The following is a 25481-nucleotide window of genomic DNA, read 5'->3' on the forward strand; positions in this document are numbered from 1 at the left end:
CATATACCGTACCAGTTTATGTTATGTAAGCACACGGATCGGCACCCAGACAGATTCCTGTAAATTTATAGCAGCAGGTGAATAATGTGATTGAGTCAATGATTTGCGGGAAAAACCACCAGTCACTCTACGATAAGAGACCTCCTTAAATCAGCAAGAGCTGGGAGAAAAAGATGTCAAAAAACAGCGCTCCTTCCCCCCCCCCGCTGGCGCATGGGCACCGGCCTCATTTTATTCCAGCCCATGTATAAAACACAGTGTGGGAATAGGTTTAACTGATCTATCCCATCTAATATGCGACTTTCTCTCCTATTTTTTTGCTCATAAGTTGCAAATGGCTTCATTAAAACAAAAGCACGACCATAGGGAGCACATAAAACATGCTGCTGCTACCTAATATGGTATTTATGACCCGGGCTAAATGTAGAGTGAATTAAACTTTAAAGGATTGCATTCAGGTAGACTCGCCGACGTTTGTGGAGGAATGTCCATTAAGAAGATGAAAGAAGAGGGGTGTGTGTGTGTGTGTGTGTGTGTGTTTTATTCCCCCATGGCCGCCGGTGGAACAGTGGTCAGCTAGACGGCTGGCTGAACCTAGACACCTTACAACAACCACAGGAGCCCCAGTCCCCTGTATTTACAGAAAATAATTCATCAAAAGTGACTTCTCCCACCCCAAGCCCCACCCCCCCATCTCTCCTTGTACTCATTGCCTCGCTCTATCCGCGAAAGAAGTTTTCATCTGCCGCAGAAAATAAGCCAATTAACAGCCGATGGGAGTCGAGATGCAGCGAAAGGCGGGTTTACGCCGACCGAGACGTGATGCAGAATGCTTATTAGAGAAACCGGTTCAGGTCTAAATAATCACTAGACAGGCTTGGAACCAATTCTACATTCATCAGCTGCTGGATTTCCCAGTAGGGGAAACACACAGGAGCAAAGGCCCCATCAGCCGCTCTGGATGCCTCAATCTCAACCTGGCCCACCTGCTTTGGGCGACACTTAGAGCTGTAACAATTCCAAATGTTGCCGTACAATTAATTGTCTCAGAAATAACTGTGATTTAGGGCTGCACGATATGACGAAAATATGCAATAACGTTGTTAAATATCGCGATATCGTTACTACTTGCGATAATAAATAAACGGATATTAAAGCGTTCTCAGTTCTGCTGCTTTCAGTATTCAGCTAATATACGACAAACTGCTTGTTGAACTTAAAACAAATGAAAGGAAATCATTTCCAACCTTCTTTTATTGAACAAATTGAACGTTGAATTGGACATAAAAAGCAGCACTAAAATAACTAACACAAAACATCTTTCTTTCGCGATATGTCGCAGCCTCTTGTGATATGTATATTGCACCAGTTGACATCGCGATGATGAGAAAAAAGAGATATTGTGCAGCCCTACTACGATTAACAGTATAATTGTTTAATTTATTTATTTATTACTTTTTTAACCCTCCTGTTCTCCTCCAGTCAAATCTGATCCGTTTTCAAAAGGTTTCTACATCAGGAATTTTGGTTTCTTCTAACCAAATTGCCCAAAACTATCACAGATTCGCAAGTCAAATTAAGGATCGGTTCACTACTATTACTGACTTTTGGGTGTTTTTGTTGCCTTTTTCCAAGTTTTTTTGGCAATTTTTTCAACGATTTTGTCGCTTTCTTCCATGATGGCTTAGGACCTTTTTTTCTGACTTTTTTGGGGTTTCATGAGGCCCAAACTGTAAGTGAGAAAGCTATATGTGACAAAGCTATGTGCGACAAACTGAAAGTGACAAAGCTATATGAGACATGCCATAATACAGTCAACATATTTGACTTTTTCTCTTAAATGAAAGCAGTCTGTCCCTTGTGAAATTGACTTTGACACCCCTGCTCTAAACATTAAAGACCTGCACACTGCATCAGTCCGGGGTGTCAAGAGTCCTGCACAAGGGAAACCCTGTGTGCTCTGATACACCAACCATTATGGTAGAAGTCCAACAAGCATCCACCAGCTGCACGCTGGTTTGCTGCTTTTTCTAACTTTAGTGGCTCTGTTGATGCATGAATGTAATATTTTGTTTCTTTGCAAATTTCCTACTTACAGCAGGTCTGTGCTACTGCAGCACTGAAGTGCTAACAGATGGAGTTTTCAAAGTCAACAGTTCAGTTTCACTTCAGTGCCTCAGTGTCATTTTTTGCGTTAACAACTTTTCTCTTTTTTTATTCGTAACTTTTTTATTTTTTTATTTCTCGAACAGCACTGTGTTGCTCATCACTGCATTCATTTACATTATAATGAATGAAAAACAGAGATACTTCTAAGCTGCAGATTGTACATACTACATTAAATGATTTGCAGATCAGAAAATAAAATGTTAGTTTTGTTTTTAATTTGTCTTCAAGTCTAAGCTAAAAACATCTACACTACACTGTATAATTAGTAATGTGTTGTTTTTGCTGTGGAAATGTGAGCTGGCATTTTTGTCTTTTTCCAGTATAATTTAAGATCATATGCGCTGCATTCTGGTTGGGATTTGTATTCATTTGTGGTGTCTTGAGAGACAGATCTGAATTGACCATATTGCGTAACGCAATCACGTAACTTTGGGTTCAACATTGGGGGGGGGGGGATCTCCAACTAACTCGGGAGGTCGCAAAAATCTCGAAAGGAGAGACAAAAACGTCAAAATGCAACAAATGTCGGTAAAGGCAACAAAACTTTGGAAAAGAGCCAAAAACATCAGAAAAAAAACTCAAAAAAGGCGACGAAAAAATGGACCAAATAATGCTTTAAAAAGCAATGAAAACGTTGAAAAAAAAGTAACAAATGTCAAAAGGCAACAAATGTCGGAAAACCGCCAAAAACTCACAAATGGCGACAAAAACGTCCCAAAAAAATTATTAAAAAAAAAAACTTGAAAAAGGCGACAAAAATGTTGGAAAAAAAGCAAAAATAATTTCGGAAAAAGCAACAAAAACATTGAAAATGTGACAGAAACCTCAAAATGGAACAAAAACATTGAATAAAAAGCACAGTTTTGATTATTATCCCCCCTTGTTACGTCTATTGCATAATGAAATAAGAAAAACCCGGTCGTCATTATTACAAATGATTTGGCGTTCAAGAATTCAATGGATCACTTCCTGTGCAGACGTCTCCTTAAAGCGACCACTGTGACAGCAGAATGTAATCTGGACAAACATTAGTCTCCATTATCTCACTGTTTGGCACACTTTTGTGGTTTAAGCTTATGAGACCGGTGCAATTTTTGCAAGTATGTAAATACGCCTCCCAGAGCAGCTTCATGATATTAAATTATTTATGATTTGGATTCATATTGTATATTTATGTAGTGTCAGGCTGATATAGGGTAAGTCAAAATAAGGTCTAAAGAAACTAGACAAATTAGTTTCCTGGAAACATATTCATATATTCTTCTTTATATTAGTGTTTGTTTGCCTCACGGCAATCACCGACTCCAGTTCAAAGTTGACCCAGTTTCTGATTTACCAGTACAGATGTGATCAGTGTAGCAAACCCACTCAGTGCTGCCAGTGTGTTCGAGATCCTGCTGCATGTTTGATTCATTTACAAAGAAAATGTTCCGAAAACAAATCTTGAGCAGATTTAAAAAGTTTCTTACAATGACCTGTCGAGTAGATAAGTTGACATTAACGTTTTGTATTAATATTTAGCAATGGGATTCTAGCCCTGGACTTTTGAGACCCAGACCAGCCCATCACAATCAGCCACCACCCTGTCCTTGTACTCCCCTTCAACACATGTACATACTGATACCAGCCCCTAATACTGCCACAGATGTACATAGTATGATACTGTACTCACTGAGTCATAAAAGCTGCCTGGTTCTTGATGGCAAGATGGCTAAAGGTTGAGGGTGGAGCATGGGTTTCATCCCTAGACTGTAAAAATACTGTAATTGGTTTCATCAAGATGTATAGTAAACAAGTCATAAGTCTGTAAGTTGAGCTACAGCTACATTTTGTAACGGTATGCAACTTGTGTTATAGGGGAATGTGGATAAATCAGAAAGCTATAGTATTATGTTTTTATAACTAACATTAACTTACTACCAGCTAACTTGTCCTCTCTGGTAGACAATGGGTGCTAAAACAATCATTTGACATGCTTGAGTCTGGTGTTTTTAGCTTACTAGGGCCCTATGTGGAGTTGTTTTTGCCACCGGTGGGGGCGGAACTTAAATTTTGCTCTGTCTCTATGGTAGAATGGAGGTCGGCCTAGTAGGATGTGATTGGCCAGTGTTAGAATGAGAGACAAAGCAGTCGGCCAATCGTGTGATCTCTCTCCTTTCTGTGGGACGGTCAGCCAAAGACCAAGGATGTGATTGGCCAGTGTTCACATGAAAGACGCACAAGTGGGTCAATCAAATTATCTCTCTTCCCTCTACGTGCAGTACATGCAGTCCACACAAATAGACCAGCCCACTGAGAAATCTCCCGCTACTCCCGATGGCCAATCCATGCCTGTGTGGTTCTGGTTCTGTAAAGAACTGTCTGCAGTACCTATTTAGGATGATTGTAATGGTGTATTTACACCAAGGAGGAATACAATATTTGTGTCAAGCCATTTGCTTAAGTTGATTGCGGGATCATATTTGGATCATTTGTGTTTAATCGCGTTACTCGCGTACCTGCCGTCATCAGTATTGCCACAATAACCACTGTTGCTGCTTTGTACCTGCTGTGGAAGCCCCAGATACCTGGGAAAATCAAACGGCGTCATGTCTGGATTTATAATCTAATCTGCTGGAGCAGAAAGCATGGTAATGTTTACCGCCTTCTCCTGGAGGGAAACGTTACGTCTGATGTCTGCCACTTCCAGCGTGTCTTGAGGCACAGATTGTGCCGTGTTTTAATTGCGACAAACGGATACAAAAGTATGGCGAAAATAACAACATCATGATGCCGATGTGTCAAAAGTTTGAATTCATACTTTTTCAGGTCTGTCAGCAAGACGACAACCAAACAACTTTTAAAATGCTTCTTTTCTGGATGGTTTCGCTCGAGTTCCAATATTTCAACTCATGCGAATTTGCGGCGCGTCATTCCCTCCGAGTGCCGTGAATTTGCGTCTTCGTGCCTTTGCATTGACTTTACAGTGTATGTATATATATATATATATATATAATCCCACCACTGAATTTGCGTGAAACGCGTTGGGTTTGTGAATGTGCCATGAGTTGAATGCATGTATGCATGACCTTGGCTACCGCTACATGATGTGAGAACTCCATTTTGTCCTCTTGCTCTTGTCAGAAGCATCATATTTAATAGATTGAAGTCACATCTTGTGATTCTGCATTTGGGATGCACAGGTAAGAGTGCACATATTTGAGATGGCCACAGGGATCATACATCTTAGATAGCAGTGTGATAGGCACAGCCATAATGGCTTACACTCTCTCTTTCTCTCTGCTCTCTTCCCACGAGGCTTGCCCACCTTTTTAACGTTTCAGCTCACAGATGGGGCGAAAAAGGTTCCCTTGCTTTTCACGTGACCTCTGTTGAATGTAAAAATGTGTGACACAAAGTGGCGCGGTTTCATATTTGCTTAGCAGTGACTGGCTCAATGCGCCAGCCATAATGGCACGGCTCCGGTATCCAGATCACCGGAGGCGGTGCATCAGGGGACAACCTGGGATCACCGTGCTGCTGATTAATGCATGAGCCATGTGCTCACTTTGCTGAGACAGACGGAGCCGACGGTAACAGAGGAGACATTTCGGACGGGAAAGACATCCTCTGTTTTCACGACACTGGGGCAACAGGAATGGGCGGAGGCCTTCACAAAGAAATTACATATTCTTATGTCGTGTTCGTACCAGCTACCTGTCTGTTTGAGCCATCTGCCATGTGAAATGAGGACCACGGGGAAAGCAGAAAGGGACAGCAACCCGTTAGAGCAAAGTTATCTTTCAGATGCACGAAACCCTCACTCAATCAAAAAAACCCAGGTTACTAAATGTCACTTCTTTGAGGAGTTGGGAAAAAAAAAGAGGAAAATATCTAATTGCCATTATTTTTGACTGATATTGCGATTGCAATATGATTCATGGTATTGGAGGGAATGATACTTTTTGTATCATTATTCTCATTTTCATTGAAAAATATTTAAATAAAAAAAAGTGATTATTGAATAGTTTTTGCGAGGAACTGTACCAAACAGATTTTTTCTTAAAAAAGTTTTCTTTAATTGGGTTTCTTTTCCTTCTGTAGGATAGGATTTGTAGGCTTGGACATCTCTGCAGCCCCACAATACTTAATTCAAAACGGTTTGACACATATTTTACCTTTTGCAAATATTGCGCCCCCCCTGCGATTTGGATATTGCACTAGTCCATATTGCGATTTGGATAAATTGTGCAGCCCTATTGTGTCTGAACAGGCGTGGCATGTTTTCTGTCTGTGCTATTTCTTTAAAATGTTTACTTTTTTGGTCAGTTTTGCGGCAAATCATAACCATACAAAGCATAATGTTTGGACCCTTTTTGTATCACTTGATATATATTTGTTTTTTCCCCTTTTTAAAAGCAACACATTTGAAGTTCTCGTTTTTTGGCGATTGATTTTCTAAGTCAACCCTCTTAAATCATACAGCTTTTCTTCAGAGCACCGACATCTCTCACTTTGTAGAAGAGAACAGCCTTATTTCTCTGCTAGATGACCGGGAATTAAATGAACTGGAAGTGTCCCTGTGTTTTGTTGAAACCTGCTTGCTGCTTGATATTGACAACGTCTCGCGTGGGGCTTTCTACAACATTTTTAAACCTTATGAACCTCATTCTAAATTAACAAGACCGCAGAACAACAAAACAAAAAAGGTCTGTTTTCCCCTGATACCCGCACCATGTCGGTCCTGTGTGCAGCCAGGTTTCTCATGCTAAATGTATGAGCCATCAGCTGAGTGTCCATCCCAGGTGACCATAACATGCTATGACATGCAGACAGCACAAACAGACTGTGGTAATAGTGAGCGTGTCATGTTTACGGTCACAATTCCAACAGCATAGCATTTGGTGGTAAAGTGGCCAGGGGTCTGCTTCTGTTATGACACTAAACCCAGGGGATCCGAGGATCTGGCCATAGTGAGCCACATCTTTAAGGCTCAACCCTTCATTTTTTGTTGACTTTATGAATCCTAAATAAATTCACATGCATAGAGCTGCAACAATTCCAAATGTTGATATAAATTGTCTCTTTCAGTCAAATTTAATTAATTAATTAATTAATTTTAATTTAAAAATATGTATTTATTACTACTACTATTCATGTATTACTTTTTCAAAGAACTTAAAGTTTTGAATGAATTCCAGGATCCATGTTTTGGTTACAGCAGCATTTATGCGACCCAGATAATGTAATAACACAAGTACACAGCCTATCAAGTAAACCACGCCTCTTTATTATCATATATCATATTATTTTTTCTTAAATGAACACACAATTGACAATGGAACATTTATCCTGATCAATAAAAAACAAAGCATTAATCTTTAACAAACAAATGGAGTATGTTGGATTGCTCTGGCTTGAGGCAGCTACAGCCATAGACAGTATATCGAATGGACCAACAGATCCCGTGTCTCTGGACGGAGACCAGTGAAGGACATTAGAAGCTCTTTCCTGGTGATGGCTGAGCGTTACTGAGCAGCCTCCAACTGAGCTTGAAGACGTAGATGTGACGTGAGCAACCTGTCTGAAAGTTGGAAGTCTTCTGGTAGCTGTGCCAAGAGAAATCTCAATCATTCCCAATCTAGCAGAGACGGAGAGCGTAGGTATATGTAAGGAGATAACATAGACACAGGCTAATTACTGATCACTAAAATGATAGTTAACATTAGTCATTACACTTAAACAGCTAATGGAAGTCCAAACTGCCTGAGAGCTTCTCCTGTACTATACGGTAACTCCTCTACTATGAGACAGGAAGTCTCGTGGTTATGACCCAATCGTTAGCCTATTTTTATAAAAACGTCTGCTACGGAGCCATAACGTGAGCTACAAGGTAATGGAGCCTTTTAGACATTGTTGTGTTTCTTTAGAAATAAACAACAGACAAATAGAGTCTTTAAACGCTTCAGATGTAAAGTTATTCTGTCAAAGTGACGTTAAAATGAATGGGAGTCAATGGGATGCTAATGGAATGCTAAGGGGAATAGCATCAAAATGGTGCCATAGGAGCTACGAGTTGTTGACAAACGCTTACCCCCTTGGCTACAGCCCAGGATATTTGGAGTTGCTATGACAACATGTAATAGCCGCCGCTAGCATAGCTTTAGCTCAATGGTCCGACCAATAATCACTTATATAAATACAGTATGGCGTATCTAAACAAAATGAACAATTACCATCAACAGCCATACCCCCACATGCCTAATAAGGAGTTAGCGTTTTGTCCGCTGGTCATAAAAAAAAAAAAAAAAAGGCCTTGTTTTATTACTGTGCTTATTGATGTTGCATAATATATAATTAAACCCTTTAACACCATCCAAAAATATATATAAATTGCTACAACAATCTGTGTAGAATTTCTCTCAGATAGATTTCAGTTGTGTCGGTGACATCTGGATCACAGATTCTACCTCTAGCAAATGAAATATGGCATAATGATTGTGACAGATGTAGATGTGCCTGAATCCTATCCCACACAGCAACCGTTAACTTCCACCAGGGAGCTCCTTGAACATGTGGACCCAAATGTTTGTGTGCTCATCAACATATCAAAGCTCATTTATTAAAGGAAATATGCCTCCTCAGGGTCAGATATGTGAGGCTCGCCTCTGTGTTACGTTATCTTTAAAGGAAACAGGCCTATACCTATGACATTGCAAAGCTTGTTTTTTTTTTTTTTTATCTCCCACCGTGCTCGCTCATGCGGCATTAATTCCAACAAAGGAAAACCTGCATGGAAATGTAGCCCCCTTTGAGCATCCCTATCCTTGTTTATCTTGACAGCGCTCTTCTTAAGCAGGCTGTGTATCCATATTTGAAGGCTGCGTAGGTAAAGATGGGAATTTGTAGTGACAAGGGGAGGGCATCAGCACAACAGAGGTACTTAAGGAAAGAGACAACCTTCTCCAGTGAAGGCAAATGAGACTTGTCATCCGGCAGTTGGTGCAGTAATTATAAAGGGTGCGTTGAATTTCCCAGGGATTCCAGGAGAATGGCGTAATGGAAGAAAACACTAAGAATTTTATAAGCCAAGCTGGGGGGGAAATAAGAAAGGGAAATCTAACATCCTCTGAAGCATGCCTTTACAAAAGAAACATTAAAGGTGTTTGGCCTATTAAGGCACCCAGCATCTTAAGTCATTGTGCTACCAGTAAAACCGACTCGCTGATTCTGTGAAACAGCGGTAGAAATGGCTGCTGTTGTCTTAAATTACCAGTTAAGTTGTTGCACATTGCCTCAGTCGTTTGGCAGATAGCAGGCCCACCTGCTCGTCTAACCCTTCTGCTTTTTTTAAGTGCTCTGCCAAAAGCAACTAGCAGCGGATGCTGTGATCGTTATTATCGCCGCAACAAATAGCTGAAGAGATGGCATACTATATTAATCCCAATGATCTTGCAGAGATGATACTCTCAAAAAGCAGCATTAGTGGGGTTTGTCATATTTTTGCTTACAGATGTGTTGTAATGTATATTTAGGAATGAGTTTGCATCATTTGTAAGAATCATCAAAATGTCTTTGCTTGACATAATGCAAAAGGCGAAAACAAATCGCAGTCTCAGTGTTTTATTGCTTTGGTAGTGATTGTCATATTCTAATAAAAATAGTAATAATGTCATGAATTTTATTCATATAAAAAGATCGACAAAGAGGCAGGAGTGTCTGGAAGCTCACCGGTGACCTTACAGTACATTAAACAAATTTAGCAAACATATTTTTCCCAAACGACAAGTATGTTCATTCAGCCCCCATCCAGGGGATATCTGTGTCAGAGTAACTGAAGCATTTTTAATAAGGCAGTGGCCAAACGTGCAAGAGAACGTCTGACTTTTTTTTTAATGTAGATTTCTCTTATTAATATACAGTGTTTTATATTATTAGTTGGCAGTATGTTGGCGAGGATCTGATTGTTCTTTAAACCTTCAGAGGTCAGTCGTTAACAACCTGCAAAGAAGCCTGCATCGAGGAGCTGTTAAATGAATTTCAATAGCGTGGCTTTCACTGGGGACGTTTACTGCCCCTCAATGATCTTAATGCCGTTTTAGAGGCTTTTTCCACCTTTTGTGAGAGTAATCTGCAGCTGGGGAAAGAGCTGGATACTTTCCGTTTCTTTGAATGGTAATCGACACATTTAAAAGGTATTACACATTAGAAACATAACCTCTTTTATCAGCACTTTCCAATTCCCACATCAACTCTGGCAGCATTTGCTTTGAAGCACCCAGGCAGGGTAAACATGTCTCTAACACTAAGGTATCCTCCTGCTGTAACGATGTATCTCTCCCCCCTCCTATAAATATTTCCCCAGGCCAACAACGTGAACTACTTGGAATGGTTAGATATCAATTAAAAGTAACCTAGTTGTTTATCTAGTTGCTAAAAAAAAAAAAAAAAGACCTTGAGTGTTTTTGTCAGGGATTTTTGTTTTTTTCTGTAGATTGATGCCTACTTTATGTTAGTTCACCCCCCCCCCTCCACAAACATTCATGTGTATTTGAGTCTGACAGTTACATCTGCTCAAGGATGCACCGCCTCGAGCAGCATCGGTGTAACTCGCCGCCGACTCACTGCATCCCATCGGTGTGCCGTAAACCTTTTTTTGCATTTCTGCAATCCTCCGCTCACCTCCAGACACCCCCCGCCCCCGGTGTGATCACTGCACCCACCCTTCTCCCCCACCCATCACTTCAGAGAACACAGATGTAAACCTCATCCTCCCTGTCCGTGTCTTCGGGACACACCAAAGCTCACCGCCGACTCAGAGTGTCCCTCAGCGACAACTGTCCTGATTTTGAGTGACATCAGAGTCAGTCCTCAGTCACTCTGATCCCGTCAAGGAGTCGGCTGAAACGAAAGTGATGGGCGGATGGCCTATTTATACCCCAGTCACCTGATCTCTCACTCCCCCACAGGCCAGGAATATTAAATTGACAGCAGCATATTCTGAAATGTGTGATTGCCCCGGAGCCTGCAGATACTCTGGGTTATCTGCTTTTTTTTTCTATTTATTTTGAACTTACCTTGACAAACACATGGAGGACTCTCGTGCGGCCCCACAATACAAAGCACTAACGCCGGGGTTGATGGTTGGATTCCTTCTGGAGTTACCTAAAATATGTATGTTCTTTATGCTCTGCTGATAAACAGATGTATCTATCTATATCATTATTATCTAAAAAATAATTAGGTTTGATCTGATTGACAGTTTGATTGGTCTCCCTTGTTCTTCCTGTTTTCCATCTCTCTTCCATCCTTTCCCAATCAGAATCGGAGAAAGCTTTATTGCCACTTACGTGGAATCTGCCTTGGTGAATGGTGCAAACAAAAACAAACACTAAAGATGAATATGATATAAACAATAAATACAGAAAACAAATGTAGACTCTGAGAAATAAATCTGTAACATAACAGAAAAAGTACCGGCAGCTCATTAGCCGGACTTTGCCCCGTAATTACAAAATAACAGTTTTGTGTGTAGCTACAGTTAAAATACAGAACATTTTTTGTTAGGCCTGTATACAATTCTCTCATACAAAACTGCTTAGTAAAAAGCGCCAAAACATCGAAAAACGTGACAAACGTTGACTTTCATAATCTCCCAAAACCAACATCTGTGGCTGACAAAAGTTGTCGGAGCACAGATTATGCAATTTGAAATGAATTAACAAAAACACAACTGTTAACTACGTTCTACGAAACTATTTCTGTTAAAATATACAGTCATACAACTGTTAATACACAGATATTTCTTAGAGTGTAGACATACAAAATAATGCAGAATGTGCAAAGAATATAATATATAGTATGTGCAATGGGCAGATCTCACTTCCAGCAGATTATTCAACTTCCCTCTGGCCAATTTCCATCCATCCTTCCCTCCTTTCTTTCTTTGAACCCTCTGAAAGATGTTTTTTATATAATCTAGTAATTCATTCTTTCACATACATCATTGAATCATTGCCACACCTACCATCCTTCCTGTTTTCTTTCCTTTCTGCATATTATTCAGTTTGATATGTCCATTCCTTTTAAAAAAAAAAAGTCTTATGTGGCCATTAATCCACTGATTCTTTAATTCCTTCACTCACTCCCCTCACTTTATCTATCCATTTTGTCATGCACAAAATCACTCGCTCATCTAAATCTTTAATTCATTCATCATCATGTCTGGTTCCCTTCTATCCTTCCTCCTAACAGACTTCCCTTCTTTCATTTACCTACGAGTCCTCACCCCTCCTTACTTAAAGGATAACTACCATTTTTTTCAACCTAGACCCTATTTTACTAGTTTTTGTGTCTAAGTGACAATCTTTGACGTTGGTCCAGTATTAAGCGAGATCGCTGCAGACGGCAGTCAGCAAAACAAGCTACAATGTACGTTAATAGGACAATTGTGCAGCTTCTATTTACATCTACAAACGTTCTTGTTTTGCCACTGACAGGCTCAGATTAATATTGTGTCTGACAACATTATGGAAAGGATTTCTAAGGAGGTTGACCATTCTGTTAAAGAGGAAGATTCTTTTTTAAAACATGAAAACATCCGCAAAATTGCGTTTGCTAAACCCACCAGACTCCATGTAAATAAACAGTCATTTTAGCATCGTGACATACACTTCATTTAAATTAAAAAATTAAAACTATGAAAATACGTTCTGGGCCGTCTTTTCACTTTTCCATCCATTACATCTCTGGTTCTGGTTGAAATAAATTCATAGTTTACCGATTTACATGTGAAAATATGTTGGCTCTATACACGCTAAAAGTATTGTTTTTTTTTATTGAGTCTGGTGGGTTTAGCGGTAGCGATCCTGGAGCTGTTTCTGGTTAAACAAAGAGGATTTCACTCTTTAACAAAAAGGTCTATCTCTGTAGGGATCCTTTCCATAGTGTTGTCAGACACTTAGAATAATAATCTGAGCCTGTCAGCGGCAAAAACAGAACTTTTAGTGGACGAAACTGACGCTGAACATTTGTCCTATAGGATTACATTACAGCCCGGTTCGTGGATGCTGGTCACAGCGTTCTCGCTTAATACTGGACCAAATTCAAATATTGTTCCCATCAGTCACTTCCACACAAAAACATAGAGAAAAATAGGGTCCAGGTTGACTTTCCTTTTCAGAATATTAGTCATCTATTTATTCACCCATCCAATCATCCATCCATGTATTTTGGTAGAACCAGTGGGTGGTTTTCAGGAAGCCCTGCAGCCTTGGATCTTTCCCTCCAAACACAGGCGAGGTGTTGACCGACGTTGGACAGATTGGCCGGGCAGCGGAGAAAATGAGTTGCTGTAATCACATTTACTTGGCCCTTATCTACATGTTTGACATTTTGCCTCAGCGGCTCCACAACCCCAAAGTGTAGGTCGAGCTGAAACCGCGAGCTGTCAAAACTTGCCACTCAGCCCGTGCCATGTTAAACACTCAACATCTGGGTCGGCCGTAAACATTCAGCCCCCTTAATAATCAGCCCCACATGTGGCTGCGTTTTAGGCAGCACGGGGCTCCCGTCCAGCGCCTGGACGTAAGGGAAACTGTCAGCTCCATCAGAGCGTTTGTCTCGTGTGAAACGGATACAGCGTCAGGACGATGTCAAATATTTGAAATTTCAGCTCGCCTCCTATTATAATTAAGGCAGGTTTCCAACGCCCCCCCTTAACGTTTGATCTCCTAGCCATCCTGATACACAGCCTTAGACGGGACATTTATTTAATAACAGCTGCACCGCAAAAAACTCCAGCAGCTGGCAGTTAAAAGAAAACCCCTCCCGCGGATACTGTTACACTCCTGAATATCATCAATCTGTGATTTCAATGCATACCAGGAGTTATTCTGTGATTAAGTGGTTTAACGTACATTTCTAGTGAACTCGCTTCCCCCCTTCAACTGCCTTGTCTAATTATACTTCACTTGAATTTCCCAGAATAACTTTTGACAGCCTGCAAAAGATGGGTTGTGGCCCTGTTGCTTACAGTACATATAACTGGCTACCCAAGTGATTTATGAATTTTGGCCGTAGAATCTGCCAGGTTTGAAGCCCTTCATACTTACTACTTCATACTTTCATATCTTGTTGTTGTGGCTGCATTGGACTATTTCCTGCAGCGCCAGATCACTCCACTTCCCCTACGCTGTTTTTATTGTGCATAATTGTTCTGCACAAAAAATATATAAAGTTTAATAGTAGGCAGCGTTTGGGTACTAGAGCATCTTCAGGTAAATGGTGTTACATCCTGAGAAGCCATCTTTTGTAAGAGGGGACTGTTTTTTGTGCACCAATCAACAACTTCCACATGAAATCAGGCATAGATACATAATATTCATTCACATATCCATTACTATAGATGGAGCTTAAACCCTAAATACAACACCCTCTATAGAAACCATAATATATATCATACCAGAGCAATCTATAGTAGATGCATGTACATTTCTGTATAATGAATGCACACAAAAATATACAGTGTATATATAAAGCATTCATTGACAGACATATTTCCAAAACCTGCTGGTAAAATATATAGAAAAATAGAAAAAGTCGACATCATAAATAATGCTTACAAAACTCCACACTATTATACAAGTACATAAAAACCCCATCATGGCCTCAAAAGATTCATAAAGACTGACAACAACATTTTACTTTTACTGTCAATTATGTTTGCGTGAAAATCTTTTTCTATCAAACTCTGTTGCTGCTGGAAAGAGATAAACAAGCCGGTTATATTTGAGAAAAAGACAAGTTACCAAATAACTAAACGGAGCTAGAAATTGAATATGCATTCAAAGTAGTGATCATAGAGTAATGTTAAGGGTGAATATTCCCTTTTAAAAAGGGCACCGGCAGTCTGTATTAAATTATAATTAGATGATCTCATCTTAAAAAATGTCTTGAATTTAAACTAACAATGTTGACGTTTGCCTTTCCACTGATATTATTATTAATATAAGCCATGAAATTGTCTTTTTTTCTTCCTTGTGAGTTATTAAGTTAAGTTGTCCTTAATAAAAACAGTGTAAATAGGTTTTAGGTGGAAGGAAAACATGAGCGCTATTCATAACGAAAGATTTAAAATAATAAAAAGCCTTGGTGAAATATTTTTACAGAACATAATTTACATCAGGGTGATTGTAAATGCTGTAAAGTTTTTTTCTGCTCATTTCCCTGAAACAACGTTCCCTGTGCTTTTCCTATCGCGGTGCGTTCAGTGTTTCCGGATTGTTCAAACTTAACCTGCTCCCTTGGGACTTGGGTGCTTCAACTTTGGGCTTATCATTACGCCTATTTTATAGTATTGGGACATACTACACTTCTAAATCCTCTTCTAGGACTTTTCTTTTTTTCTGTCTCTGTTGGGGAGACACTAAGGCTGCGTCTCCTTTCTCTATCTTACCCCTACCCCTTATCCCTACCCCTTAGTTTTGCGCGCTCCCGTGAGAGTAACTGCTGTCCCAATACTCATTTTGGTCGAGGGGTAGGGCTAAGGGGAAGGGCTATATACCCCTTAACGCCAAGTAAGAACGCAAGCTTACTTGAACAGCAAGGGACCCAGATTCATTGCGCAACAAGGAACATGGCTGCCCGGTCGACCAGAAAGATCCATAAATGTAAGTATTTTCGGCTTAAAGAATTGATTTAAAAATTACGACGGTCTTGTTTTGTGCTCTACACAGTTCTGTACATGTATATTGCAACCATATTTGTAATCGAAACGTTTTAAAAAATTGCTAGCTTGCTATGCTAACGCTAAACTTAACGTTAACGTTAGCTACATTGCTTATTTGCACAATAGTCCCGCATTTCTCTGCCTTGAATGGACTCCATGCATGTCTACAGTGTTAACTAAACTCCATTAGCTGTTTGGAGACATCGATACGTGCTTTACACTGTCCTGTATCACACAGGAACGCCGGAGGAAAACGAGCAGAAGTTTCTGCGTTCATGTTGTAGCCATTCATTATTGTATTTGTACTATAATATTGTAATCATGTGTAATTCATTCCTGTTCATGCACCTGTACATTGTTGTTGGTTATGATACAGGACACTAATGAAAGAAATGGGGTATGAGGGGAAAGGTTACTGGCCAACAGGCATCAGACTAGTGTCTGGGATTTCAGAATAGCTGTAGTTTGTTTGTGGTCTTGTGTGTCTTTTTTTAGCTTTATACATTTGAGTGCCTTTTTTATGTGTGTGACATGTAAGTTATGGTTCTAATAGTTGTAATAATGTTTACTTTATTGGGCAATAAATGGGATTCAGCCTAATAGCCACCACCATGAAACTTAAGTTAATTATTTTTGTATTACAAATTTTCTGAAATTTGTATGTCTAAATATGCAAACGAGGCATTATGTACTGCTAAGTTTTTAGGATAAGTTTACAGGCGCAACTGGGGCAAAATAAACACCCAAATGTATATTTTTGGATGTCTCCTTTCCCCAATAGTCTGAAAAAAGATATGCTATCAAATCCAAACAACCCAAAAACTCAAACATTGAAAATGATGGTTTTGCCTGTAGTGTGTCCCCTCAACCTCAGACCTTTTTGAATCATTTTCTTTAATCTGTTACCACCGACAGGAATTACACAGAGGTACTAACAACCATTACCATCGAATGGAATTGCAATGCGTTGCACCTAGGTTTACTGTGCAGCATGCCTGAAGGTTATTTGAGTTCACGTTGCTTTTTGCAAATGAACTCTCCATTAAATACACACGAATGAACTTGGCATGGGTACCTGAGCTCTGCTGCTTTGTATGCATGCAACTTCCCACAACTCTCCTCCGAGTCTCCCAACCCCCCCTCAGGTCCGGGGCAGATGTTCTCAATACGGAGATCAATGAGGGGTTCATTTCACTGTCTTTGTTCCCTTCTGTTCGCTTCGGGAACCGCGCTACTCGCAATAACTCAACAAAGTAACACAAATGGCGTGTATAGGGCCATGTGGTTCCCCCTTGATGCATGACATACTGACAGACAATTCAATTTCATTTCATTTTATTTATAGTGTTGAAATCACAACAGGAGTTATCTCAGGATACTTTACAGATAGAGTAGGTCTAGACCAGTGGTTATCAAACTTTTTTTCAATAATGTACCCCCTACGATTATTTTTTTAAGCCAAGTACCCCCTGACTGTCGCAAAACTTTTTTTTTAATTTTTTTTTTTTAATTTTTTTTTTTAGAATACCAAAGTCAAAAAACACTTAAATGTTACATTTCAAATGTTTAGAATCCATCTCTAAATCCATTCAATATTTTATACATATTAGCTATATATATAACTATTTTAGGAATTATGCATGACATATTTTTAAATTAACATTTTGCAAAAATTGCACGTACCCCTTGCAGTACTCCAAAGTACCACTAGGGGTACGTGTACCCCCATTTGAGAAACAAAATTCAGTGAGGCATCGCAACGTCAACGATAAAGAATTCAAGAGCAAGAGTTCTCTCAGGACACTTTACCGATAGAGTAGGTCTAGACCACTCTATCATTTACAGAGACCCAACAATTTTCCAACAGCATGCATTTGGTGCGACTGTGGCGAGGAAAAACTTCCTTTTAACAGGCAGAAAGCTGAGACAGACCCAGGCTCTTGGTGGGCTGCCATCTGCTGCTGCCGGTTGGGACACAAAGACACAGAAATAGAGAAATATGATTTGTAATAATTATCAGACAAGAATCGAGAGAGCGAGAGACAGATCAAACGCATCCACATTGCTTACATAACCTCTGATTATTCAAGATGAACATATAGACTAGGGGTGTGCAAAAAAATCGATTTGAATCGAGATTCAAGCTCTACCGATTCAAAATCGATTCAAAAATGTCTTCGTTTTGACACGTTTGTATTATCGTGAAAATGACATTACCTTGCCATTCCCATAGATGGCGCTGCATCAAATTCACACTGACGCCTGGGCACTCTTGTCATCAGAAGAACGAGTGCAGCGGAAGTAATTTAGTTAGCGTGGACAATGGCAAACTTCACAGAATTATTCAACATTCATTATTCATTGAAGGCGAGAGTTTGGACACATTTCGGCTTTTATAACCTCGAGGGGAAGACGGAACTTGATAGGAATCATGCTATATGCAGGCTTTGCAAAGCGAAAGTTAAGTATTTTGGAAACACCACAAACTTGAGAACTCACATGGTACGGCATCACCCAGAGATTAACATTAAAGACGTGGACCAACAACAACCTAAAGTTCCGTGCCAGTCAACCAACACACTCTCTTTCAATGCTCTAAACTCCCACCGTTGCGTCAGAGAGTGTGTTCTCAACTGCCGGAGACATCGTAACTGCACAGCGGAGCATGCTCACTCTGTTTCTGCAAAAGAATGTACAGATTCCAGCCAGTGTTGGACAATGAACTGGTTACACACACACACACACCTAAATGTGTATCCATTATGTGATTCTGACACATCACAAACGTTCTGTTGAATGGACTGTAGTTGCCACAGTTCTAAAAAGAAAGGGCCTAATTTTAGGAAGTTCAACCCAGTCGACGTCATATTTCAACAGTCAACCTGGTAGCTGAAGTACTCCTTAAACCACGTTTAGCAGTATGTTTAGTTTGATCTGAGTACAGCACTTTAGAGCTAAATGTAAAAGCTCTTTTTATTTAACAGTTTTATACTTGAATTAAATGTATTTGAAAGCTGGCCAAAGCTTGGCACTTTTGCAGTTTTTAGTTGCAAAAGTTTTTATTTTTGTATGAGACACATATATACATGTATATATATATACATATACATATATATATATGTATATATGTGTGTATATATATATATATATATATATATATATATGTATATATGTGTGTGTATGTGTATATGAGACATATATAGTAATATCAAACTACATTTAATTTGTTTCTTTTCTTTTAAATTGCATGTCTACTGCAGTCACATGGGAAAAGTAACTACATCTACATACTGTGAATCGTTTTTTTAATAGAGAATCGATATTGAATCGAATCGTGAGCCTAAAAATCGGAATCAAATCGTGACATTTTCTGAATCGTACACCCCTAATATAGACCCATACTCAAACCAAATTTTAGCCTTAACTCTAAAAAATACCCCTAGTGGTGGAATGTAACTAATTACATTTACTCCAGTGCTGTACTTAAGTCCAAATGTTGAGGTACTTGTACTTTACTTGAGTCTTTTCTTTTCATGCCACTTTCTACTTCTACTCCGCTACATTTCAGAGAGACATATTGTACTTTTTACTCCACTACATTCATCTGTTCCAGCTTTAGTTACTAGTTACTTTACACATTAAGATTCCTGCACACAAAACACATGTAGTTTATAAAATCTGATGTTTTATTCTAAAGTAAACTAGCCAACAATATAACGGCCTACAAGTCCAGCTGAGATGATCAGACCATTAAACACACAACTGGTTGGATCCTTTACATTTTCTACAATAGGAGGATTGTTCTTTACTTTGAATACTTGAACTACATTTCCCTGATGATACTTACAGACTTTATTTTTAAAGTGTGGTGTTAGTACCTTTACTTAAGTAAAGGATCTGAATACGTCTTCCATTGCTGCTTAACCCTTAAATGGGCCTTTTAGTAAGTCCTCAGTCCGTAAACATGTTGACACTCTTAAAGTAAAAAAAACTCACACAGACACCTGGTGCTTTGATTCCATTTGGCACACCAAGAGAAAAAAAAAAAGGAACAATAACAGAAAAGTGACACAATGAGCTTATCGAGCCTGCCACCTGAGATGTATCACTGTAGCGTGTCTCCATTTGCTCCGTAATCTGCCATCTCGGATCAGGTTAAACGCTGGCAGTGAGCGCCCGGCTGGAGCCTTATGATCTTGAAACACTGGCTGTGCACGGTGCGCGGCGTGTTAATCCCACACTGAAGCTGCACCGAGCAAGATCTCTATGTCCAAATGCAAAGGGAGCAGAAAAGATCTCATTGCTAATAAACAAAGGCATACGCTATTTTTTGAAAATATAGTTGACCGTCAGTTGCAGGACATTTTCCAGCAACAGGAAGTAACCAATCCAAAGTGAAACACTTCTTGGTTTATCTAAACATCTTTACAGAATGAATAGAATAGTGCAGTTTATATAATGTAGACCAGTGGTTCCCAACCTTTTTTCCTTGGCGCCCCCCCCTACTTATGTCTAAGAAAAGCTGAGCCCCCCCCTCCGAAACCCAAGTGGAGGTAACTCTCGAGATAGAGCTTTACTTTCTTTTTTGATACAGAGCAGTTATCAGCACTTTTACGTTTCTCCGCCATGCTTCATTCATAAAATAGTGATGCTGTGGCGGCAGGACAAACGAGGATGCTAGCAGCTAGCAGCTAGCAGCTGACCTGATGACAGCAGGGGTCCCAGGTTAAGAGGTCCCGGAGGTTTGGCCTACTAAGTAGTCTGCCTACAATTTTAAGCGAGAACAAAAATACGTAGTTTTTATACAGACTTTTGTATACATAATATATATTCTAGTGTATTATCATAATTTGTTTAACATGCGCAAATATATATATTTTTTTACCTCGACCTCAAACCAGATAAAGACTTGCGCACCCCCTGTGATCTTTGCCGCCCTCCTGAGGGGTCCCCAGACCACAGGTTGGGAACCACTGATGTAGACTGTTGTGTTTTCTCCCCACTGAATCAGCTGATGGTAAGCTGCCCCCCTCCCCCTCCTCCTTTTCACACTGTGACCCATACATTTCTACTTAACCTTCTTCAAGTTGATATGATCAGTTGTGTATGATTTTGACCCTGTCCTTATCTCTGCTATGTTATTATTTGCTGTTGTAACGTCCCCTGTTTCCACACGAGACTCATTTACAGTTCCATCTAATCTGATGAAAAGATGTGCTGCCACACTGACATGTTACACACCGACATGCTCCGCAGCTCTGTGCAGCAGCGCCTGTCCACCTAGGGGTGTGCATGTGTGTGTTTGTTTGTGTGTGTGTGTGTGTGGTGTTGAGCAGGGGCGATTTAGCCCTTTTTTTAATCTGGCCCTTGATTCCGGCACCCCTAAGAAATAATTGCTAAAAAAATGAATTAAAAAAAAGTCTCTGTTAAACTATTGTGAGCTAAGGCGTTCTGCTCTAGGAATATCACAGCATCATGAAACTAAACCCAGAATCTAGACTCCAAGGTCTTTCAGAAAAACATTCAGAGCCATTTTCAGAAAATAGTGCGCAAGTAAAACCGTTTTTCTTTTTTTTAAGATAATTTTTTTGGGGGCTTTTTTTCCCCTTTATTTCAGAGTGACAGTGGATAGACAGGAAACATGGGAGAGAGATGGGGGGGTGACATGCAGCAAATGGCCGCAGGCCAGATTTGAACCAGGGCCGCTGCAAAGGCCTCAGCCTACATGGGGCGCACGCTCTTACTGGGTGAGCTAGAGGTCGCCCCAAATCTCTAATTTTCAAAAATTATTGATACTGCATTTTTGAAAACTGTCTGCTTCTCCAAAGATAAATATCCAATTTCATTTGTAATACCACCTTTACCTTGTAATAATGGCCCTGTGGCTCAGCATTAAAGGAAGTTTCTTTTCTAGTTACATAATTCAGTGTTTCCCCTGCAATGATGCTCCAAAATGATGTTAAAGTACACAGCCCAGTAGAATAACGGCTCTGATCCTATAATCACCGCTGGCGTTAGGGCTCCCCCCCTCTCTCAGCCCAGACCTATACATCATCCTCCCGGTGACGGCATCTCCGAGCACCAGACCGGCTCGAGACCGGGGCCCCCCCCGGGGGTCAATCTCTTAAATGAGATTTCAGCACCACTGACCCGTGCTCTGCTCCTCTCACCTTTTTTGCCAGGAGAACAGGGATGACCTTTGACCCCCGGGATCTGTGTCGACCGCCTGAGCTGCAGCCAACCGTGCCTAAGCCGGGGAAGACGGAGCGAGGAGGTGAGGCCTCGGTGTGTGGAAAGACCACAGAGTTCACTTTCCGAAAATGAGATGTCCACACTTGGAAAAAAAGGGACACCTTCTCTTCCAAAAACAATTTCAAGTTTCTTAATTCTCAGCTGAGTGACAAAAAGACTGAAGATTTAGTAGATGCATTCATGGGACCAAACAGAAAACTAGACTTCTCCGGTTTTTACTTTTGGGGACACACTCTGAGTATTGAGCAGTCCCTCCAGAAAAACGCGATTATGCGATTGCATAATTCAATGCATAATCAGCCAAAGTCCGCATATTTATGCCGGGGGGGTTCGCATTTTTTCAAATACGCCGCACTTTTGCCGCATAAATTGCCGATTTCCGCGCAAAATATGCGGGGCTTGCATGATGTCATAATCCCCGCATTTTCGTTGCAAAAAAGTCCCAAATATCTTAGCAGAAAGATGAAAAATGTTGTGTTAACTTCACACGAGCAGCCATTTTCCCCTGTTGCCATGGGGACGTTATGAAGTGACGTAATTACGCGACGTGAACGTCATCGAAAAGCTGCAAACCCCGCGATGAAGCCACGATGAAACCGCAATTTTAAAAAGTTCCCGCAATTTCATCGCATAAAATTGCATAAATATCCCGCATATTCCATCGCAAGAAAACGTGCCGCATGATCAAGGATTTTTGCCCGCAACAATCACAATAAAACTCCACATTTTGGACACAGGACTGATTGAGGGTTGTATGAGTGTATATTTTTTTTCCGTGGAACTTGCTTCACGATTGTATTTCTGTTTTTTTACATTTTGAATTGCATTATGGGACATTTATCTGTGCTTCGACAACTAACGTAGCTGTTGTCGAGCGCCCCAAAAACAATTGTGTTCAAAGTCTTGACAGAAGTGTTGAAAAGAGTCCAAAGAAGCGTCACAAAGTATAAAACAAAAAAAAGTATTTTAACTGTAGCTACACACATTTCTCTACAACCGGTTTGGACATGAACTCTCCAAATGGCATCCAAGATAATGTGTTGCCTTAAAAACCACAGAAAGCTAAAACTGAAATTTCGACTTTTAAGAATTTTTTTGATTTCCAAAATCATGCAAGGCATGGCTGTTATACTCTGAGGGTATTAAGCCCCCTGTTGGCCTTCTCTTACAGCCCCCAGACTACTGGCCCTTCTGCTGTCGGAGCTTCCTGTTCCAGCTCCTACACAGGTATGAGCACAGCTTTACTGAGTGGGGACATAAAAATCCAAGTGTAAATCTGATGAGCGTATTTTACTGTAAGATTTCAGGAGAAACAATAAGCCTGAAATATTGACTGCCTTTACCGTGCTTATGTAATGGAGAGATACACACTGATAGACATCAATGTTTATATTTAGTTACATTTTGAACAATTCACAGTTGAGGCAAATCCTTTGTTATTTAATCACAAGTCAACATTTGTTCCTGTTTGGTAAGCTGCGGTGGAGTTTGAATTGAATGTACGCGAACGGTCTTTAGTTCAAAACAGGTTACAGTTGGTTGCAGTGCGTTAGATATGTTGAGGCGGATATCCAAGGCGGATAATGCAGAAGAGCATACAGCATTTCCCAGAGGCCGGCCTTAGCCTACATACTGTAACTGTATGCATGCTAGTACAAGAGAAGCACACACACACACACACACACAAACTGTACTGTAGAGAATGGCCTTTAATTTGCAGTAGTTTCTTTCTCCCTGACATCTTGCAAGTGCTGTATGTATGTCATTAATTGAGTCTCCAGCTCCCTGGAGTGGTTAGCTCTACTTGCACTGGGAACATAGAGGGGAGATGCTCTTTGTGTGTGTGTGTGTGTGTGTGTGTGTGTTCGTGTTCTTTTTTACACACACACACACACACACACACACACACACACACACACCAGCCCTGATCGCCTGATGATTATGCTTGATCAGTGTCAAACACAAACTACTGCAGCGGGTGCTTTGAAAAGGAATATATTGTGTACTCAGGCTTTTTTTCAGACCCTTAGTGGTGTTTTCACTTAGCACAGTGATTTATCCAATTCATCCAGATCTGAGAAATTGAATATTTTTTAGTTTTTTTGGCGATACAAGCCAACACATGCTGCATATATCTATCCAGATTTTTAAGAAAGGAAAAAAAAAAATCAAAGTACAAGGATGAAAAACAACAACAACCCCTCTGGTGTTTTATTCGGAGAGAAAAGATCAAAATAAAAATGTTGCTCGCAGAGAGGTTCAAGACATACAATAAAACGCGTACAACCACAGCACATACACCACCTGGGAAACATAAGCTGATAAGATCAGACAGGGAGTCAATACCTCGTTACGGAGCAGTAAAAACTCAATCATCGGTGCAAAATTTAAAGTACTGGAATGTACACAAGGAGCTGCATGAGTTCATTTGTCAATTAAGCCATAAATGAACACTTGGTTCGTTTAGCTTAGTTGCACACTGATGCTGCGGTTTGAATCCTTTAGAGGGGAAAAAAACATCTCATGGCTTTAGGTAAATGTCAGTGGCAGGAGTCTACTAACTGGTATGTGTATATTGCGCCAGTTGATATCGCGAAGAAGATAGAAAAACGATATATTGTGCAGCGCTATCCCAAATACCTCCACAGTGGGGCATCCTGATCACATGCTGAACCACCTCAACTGGCTCTTTTGAACAGGAAGGAGCTCCGAGCTCCATGGCCTTAGACTTATTCCACCCTTACATCAAACGACCTTTCAAGCGATCCCACTGTCGCAGACTATTTTCCAATATGGGAAGGAAATCCTGAGAGTCTTGCTAGAGTCGGGGGGGCGCTCCCGTCCTCTCCATGGTTTGGTGTGAGGTCATAAAACTCAGTCCCAGTCAGTCTTTGTCCCATCTGGACGTTTAAAAATCGGTAGCTAGCTAGCTTGGCTAAATCTTTCAAAACGAATCTAGTTGTAGTCTTGCAATGTGCGACCCTACAAGATCCCCAGTCTTTACGTATTATGACAGTCTTTAACGCTAGATGTGAGATGATTGTCTTTAGATGTGAGATTGTGTCAGTCTTTAGTCTGTTCAGAGTCTGTTCAGTCTTGGTCATTACTTCACAACACCACCCCCAGTACACAATGGTGGTCACAGTCTGATGAAGCCGAACTAGCAGAACTATATTGTCAGCAGAGATGCAATATGTTCAAAGTATGAATGGCAATGCTTGAATTGCATTCATTCGAGACCTTACCATTTATGATAGTGATGATAGTGCTAGCTTATCAAGGTAGCACTTTTTTTCTTTGCTCAACCCAGAGAGGTTTTGCTAATGTTTACTAATCTGTTCATAAATCTATT

At 40.3% G+C, this 25481-nt stretch overlaps 1 long non-coding RNA gene across 1 annotated transcript in view; it reads left to right on the forward strand.

Annotated features, from left to right (window-relative positions):
- LOC144512946 (uncharacterized) overlaps positions 1–25481 on the forward strand; it is a 433981-nt gene that overhangs the window by 178713 nt on the left and 229787 nt on the right. Inside the window, exons 6-7 of the long non-coding RNA XR_013501057.1 lie at positions 22060–22151; positions 23301–23356. This is a non-coding gene — a long non-coding RNA (uncharacterized LOC144512946). The remainder of the gene's footprint in view (positions 1–22059; positions 22152–23300; positions 23357–25481) is intronic.

The sequence above is a fragment of the Sander vitreus genome, chromosome 24 (assembly GCF_031162955.1).
Source record: "Sander vitreus isolate 19-12246 chromosome 24, sanVit1, whole genome shotgun sequence".
Taxonomy (NCBI): Eukaryota; Metazoa; Chordata; class Actinopteri; order Perciformes; family Percidae; genus Sander; species Sander vitreus.